General features: G+C 36.0%; 1 long non-coding RNA gene across 1 annotated transcript; it reads left to right on the forward strand.

The window, feature by feature from the left end:
* The first annotated feature begins 2,254 nt into the window (after positions 1-2,254).
* Positions 2,255-2,932, forward strand: LOC125567885. The gene is made up of 2 exons (XR_007311877.1): positions 2,255-2,313; positions 2,795-2,932. It is a non-coding gene; the product is annotated as an uncharacterized LOC125567885 (long non-coding RNA).
* Positions 2,933-5,852: the final 2,920 nt, after the last annotated feature.

A 5,852-nucleotide genomic window follows, 5' to 3' on the forward strand; every position in this document is an offset into this window, starting at 1 on the left:
TATTCATACGGTAAAAAGCGCCATTTTGAAGTATTTTTATGGCTTTTAAAAGAAATAACAAAACGTCTACAACCCAACTTTTTTTTCTTTCAGTATGTCATTTTTCCGTATATATTTAACTATTTGAGCAAATCATAAATGTGGGTACCGACTTAGTTTTTCTGTCAAAGCGATTATAAGTAATAAACGCGCGCCTTTTGCTGTGTTTTCTTGTACAACTAAGGCGCGCGCGCACTTAATATCGGACAATTATTAAAAGTTAAAAATACTGTAAAGATCTTTCGGCAATTCGTTGACGATAGTTTCCATTATATTTTAGAAATATAATTATCCGTGAATCTTATCGCGGGCACAGCAGGAACTAAAGATTTAAAAGAGCTGCAATGTTTGGTCAAAACATTATTTCCAAATAACATTATTCACATCCAAAAACATAGAAGGCGCGATTAATCCAAATGCAACTATCTAAAGCTGGGACAAATGAAGATTGATCAATGAATTTTTCCTTATTTTTCTCGGCTTGACCCTGAAAAACACTACAAAATTTGAACCAAGTATCGCTACCTGCACCGCAAAAAATAAACAGCGCAGAAACACAACAACACCACAGGAGGCAACCAGGATATATGATCTCAATATTATTTTATTCTCGGCTTAATCCAGTTGAAATAGAATATTTGACAGATTTTCTCAAATATAGCCTCGCATCCATCATTTTGCACGATCGTTAAACCAACAAATTGAGGTTTTAAAAGTCGCATCTGGTACATTGCTCTATCAAAAATGGTCATTTTTCGTGAAAAGATCATCACTTACTTGCCTAGAATCTGAAATAAAATTTTGGGGATAATAAAATCCGGAGCGCTGAGAGCGCCAAGAAGATACAACACTTCACAGGTGTTTGAACTTTCAACTTGGGCTAACTATGACACCAACTGCTGAATTCGCAGGGAATTTTGGCTTTTGCAGAAGCTCCCTCCTCGATACAACGCGAGGAGGACCAATAAATATGTGTGTTATTACTTGCATTCTTCGTTGTGCTAGATGATTTAAAAAAACACGTATTTGAGTGATTATTTGAATGGATTATAACTAGTCTTGCGTAATCTTTGTGTCCAAAGAATTATGGAAGCACCATGAAAAACATTCTGAGATCGCAAGCCGAAGCGAGTTAAAAGGGATTTTATGCGCTTGTAGAGGAACAAGCATTGATAAAAAACGATGCCTATCAAGTACTTTCCCAAGCTGAGGTGAGGAAAATTCGATATCACCTAATTTGTTGTTTTGATCTATGTTACGAATCTGTCAAATATTCTATTTTAACTGGATTAAGCCGAAATTAAAATAATATTGAGAGCACATATCCTGGTTGCCTCCTGTGGTGTTGTTGTGTTTCTGCGCTGTTTATTTTTCGCGGTGCAGGTAGCGATACTTGGTTCAAATTTTGTAGTGTTTTTCGGGCTCAAGCCAAGAAAAATAAAGAAAAATTCAAAAAATATTTAATATTCGTTCCATTTTAAAAAGAAACACATTTTTGTAATCAGGAGACAAATACAAGTCTATAGACTAATTATTGGTCATTTTTTTGAGTATTGCATTTCATCTTGAATGGATTAACGGAGCGCTTCTTAAAAGTTCTCTCGTGATTGTTGTAATACCAGATTCCACCTCTTCTTCAGTGATGATTATGGTTATTTTTTACTTTGGTCGCAGCGGTGGAAAAATTTCTCGTCGACAATGTGGGCATGTGGCATGTAGACTTTGGTTTTGCTGGGCCATGTACCACTCGTTTAGGCAGTGATGGTGTGCGGGTTGTTTGCAGCATTTAATTATTTCTATGACATCCTCTTCTTCTTTACAAATTATGCATTACATTTTTTTATTATTGTTATTATTATTTTGGATTTTTTAGCGGAGCCAGCGCGGAGCTCCATAGGTATAGAAATATGGTATAACTATGCGACTTGGTTTTGTGGTCATTGCGCGGGTACCCTGTGGTGTCACTCGCCAGCCAGCCAGCCAGCCAGCCAGCCAGCCAGTCAGTCAGCCGCGCAACTCCCAGGCCTCACTCGGCCCCGTAATGGCGGCTAAATACAAGCACAGAGCAAGTGAAAAGTTCTTGTCATGCGTTGATTATTTCTTTTTGCCTCAAATTTTGGGACTAAAGGATAAAGTCAACTAGAGGAGATCTACTAACATTTATTCACGCCAAGATTTATGTAAGGATATGTCTGTTTTTTGCTAGTAAATTTAAGTAAGTAATAGTTCACATTAAAAAGCGAACAAAACCACAAGAAAGCGACAAAATTCAAGGTGAGTTTCAGACGACGATTTCTTTTGTCTATTGAGGATATGACAGTTATTGAGCTTTTTGTTGTCCTTTTTGTTTGCTTTGAGAATGAGCATAACACCTTTTGTTTTGACATTCTTTGTTCTATCTTTATTCTTGATTCTGTTGAAATATTTCATTAAGACTAACCAATATCGTGTTGCATTTGTCATATACTGGTAAAGAAGACCGTTCTTGTCTTTATATCCTGTGCTCTTAGTCCTAAGAAGATACATATCCTTAGAAGATACAGCAACTTTTTCAACTTACAAGAGAAAATTTCCTTACCGAGGATAAAAACAAAACAAAATTCAACCCTTGTTGCCAATATTTATTGTTATTGTCTGCATCTTACATCTTATGTGTTTATTATTATTTTTTCAAATATTTGTGGAAATTAGTCAGATTATAAATGTCTTGATGAAAAGACTGTTTCGAAAGAAATGTTACTCTTTTATGAACCAGGGACTACCTGAGGGCCAAGATGAATGCTAAAGACTGGAAGACATGAGAATTGAAAATCATGTCTTCAAAGACATGTCTGAAAGACAGTAGGGAGTTCTTATTCACTAGTCATTTGATACCCCCACACACATGGTCCCAGGAAAGGGTGGGGGATTAGACTTTAATAAAAGCCTGTCTCCAAGTTAAGAGTCAAAACCAGTCAATACCACCACCCCTCTTGATATATTCTGGTTAAAAAGTAATCTAAAACCCCACATTAACCCCTGACTTCCCCAGGACCATAAGGGAGGGGGCTCAAATGACCAGGGCATTACTATGTGATTCAGCAGTACACACTCAATAGGTTTTTTTTAGAACAAGATACTTATATTATATAAAACTAAAAACATAATTTTGCTTTTTAAATAATAAATCTGTAACGAAAACAGTCTTCTATTAACCTAAAGATAATGGGAAAGGGGATATTTTAGGAAAGTACTAAATATAATTATCACATTATTGTTATTACATTTTCTTTTCGAACATTTAAAGAAGAGTCATATTTCTTCCTTTCCTTCTCCATGTTGACTATTTTTATGCAATTGATGCTCTTTGCTATTTCCCCTCTACACCAAAAATAAATTAATAAACAGATTTGATTTTCAAATTAGAAATTTTCATTTATTACTTTCACTTATATTTTCTTTTTAGGATTTTCTTTCCAAATCTCTTGCCCATTACATTTATTTTAGATGTTTAGATTTATTTCATTGGAATGGTTGGATCCAGGGTTTCTAAAAGCACCAAAATATAATGCATTACTGGATGTATATTTGGAGATATTAATTCCCATGGGGATGGAAAATCACCACTTAAAATGGTACATTAAAACTTCAGTATTGCATCTTATCTAAAATTGTGTCTGACACTATATTCTATCTTTAAAATCCTGTTTCATCCATTACTTGTTCTTCGCAAGGACGAAGCTTGTCAGAATGTAGCTTTACAAATGTACATTAATGAAACTTTTTTTTAAGGAAAGGGTTTTTTTAGGGCAAGATACTTAAACTTTATAACACTAGCAACAACCTTGTTCCTTTTCAATAATAGAATTCTGTCCACATAGCTTGGATAGCATAGACATGGCCTCTTTAGAGGCCTGTGGTGATGAAAGGGTTAAGATAATGGGAAAGGGGAAATGTCAAGAAATGCTCAATCGAATTATTTTCATTACTGTTATATTTTTTTCAACAAACCTTTCAAGTTGAGTCAATTCCCTTTATATCTCCTCCCCCGTCGACTATTTTTTAGTCAATTGATATTCTTTCCTTCCTCTCTACCCCAAACATAGATCAATGAAAGGGTTTCGTTTGAAATTAGAAGTTAGCATTTTAGCACTGTCAGTGATGCCTTACATGTTTTTTTAGGATTTGCTTCCAAAATCAATTTGTTTTTTCTTCATTGCATTCATTTTGGAGTAGGCCACCAAAAACAAGGCCACTATATGGTAAATGGTGGGTGCACCAATATGTAATGCATGAAAGGAGATATATTTTTGGATTTTAATTTCCAGACATTTTTCTGAATATTCGGTCCAATGAAGGAGAGAATCGCCACTAAATCAATACATAAAAATTACAGTATGGCATCTAAACAGTCTAAATATATTATTTCAAATCTGTGGAATGCTGTTACATCCATGACCTATTCTACACAAGGGCAAAGCTTGTCGGACTATTGTTTTGATTAAAAAAAAAAATATTTTTAAACTTCTATGATGGGACATAAGAATTTACCATTAGACTCTTGACAACTTTGACAGCCATATTCACACCAGGAATTGTGTTTGTTAACCTTGATGTACTGCATAATTTAAATTATTGAATAAGGCCTGGATCCATTTGGTTGGTACAATAAATAAATCTCAGTAAAGAGCAGGATCCTAGAGCCCCCCAAAATACATCAATCAGTCAACACAGAAGGTGTTCAATGCTGGCTCCGCTTTTAGGCAGTGCCTAAATCTAAATATTAATGCTTTGTCGTTTTTAAGTCTTGGTCTGACTATAAAGTGGTCCCGGCTCGTCGTCGTCTTTTATAGACCTTCAAGTAGGTCACGTGTGTCGATGAGATCATCGGTAACGCTTCTGATTGGCTAAGGGATGTACTGACCAATCAGAGGCTTGGAGAAAAGGGAAGACGTCATACTGATGATGTCATGGCTTATTTTTATACCCACCCCATGCCCTCTCTTTATGCTTTTTGTTATTAAGGGTTAAAAAGTGTTTTTTAAAGATAAAAAAATGGTTACGGTAACCCTGTGTACCAACTGATTGGGTTAAGTATTTGTATTTGTCCAATTAGAGGGTAGAAAAAAGGTTTAAAATTAAAAAAAGATTTGTATATTTTTAGAAAAAAGTATTTTTAGCTTACTAGAATTAAAGCTTTTTGATTGGATAAGAGTTCTAAAAAAGAGGTTGCATTTTCACTCGCATTTTAGTTTGTTCTTGGCGAACTTCGCCATGGCTTATGATGGTGATGATAATGAGTGGCTTACCGAATTGTTAGAAGTATTACCTGACCCCGAAGAAGAAGGAGAAGGAGTGAACGACTTCCTCCTGATTTTTTTCACGACGATCTCGCTGAGTCGGACTTACCTCAATTTAGCTCCTTTGACGAATTGTTTGACTATTATTGCACCCCTAGGAGGAGGGTGAGGAGATTTCGTTTTAAGATCCTTTTTTGAACAACCCTGGCCCTTCCGGGTTGCAACAACAAGAAGGTCGTGAAAAGAAACGCTCGGTTGATTGTGATGATGATGAGGAGGAAGAGGAGGAGGAGGAGGAGGAGGAGGAGGAGGAGGAGGAGGAGGAGGAGGAGGAGGAGGAGGAGGAGGAGGAGGAGGAGGAGGAGGAGGAGAAGGACGATGTCTCGTATGATTTACGTCAAGTGACTACTCGACATTCTACCAAAATGAGTACTGACTGTACCTATTCAAAAATTGCTAAGTCTCAATACTGCCAAAAAACTTCCATCTCATACCTGTAAAACGGCATTGGCAGACACATTCATATTTTTTTTT

The sequence above is a fragment of the Nematostella vectensis genome, chromosome 1, assembly GCF_932526225.1.
Source record: "Nematostella vectensis chromosome 1, jaNemVect1.1, whole genome shotgun sequence".
NCBI classification, from domain to species: domain Eukaryota; kingdom Metazoa; phylum Cnidaria; class Anthozoa; order Actiniaria; family Edwardsiidae; genus Nematostella; species Nematostella vectensis.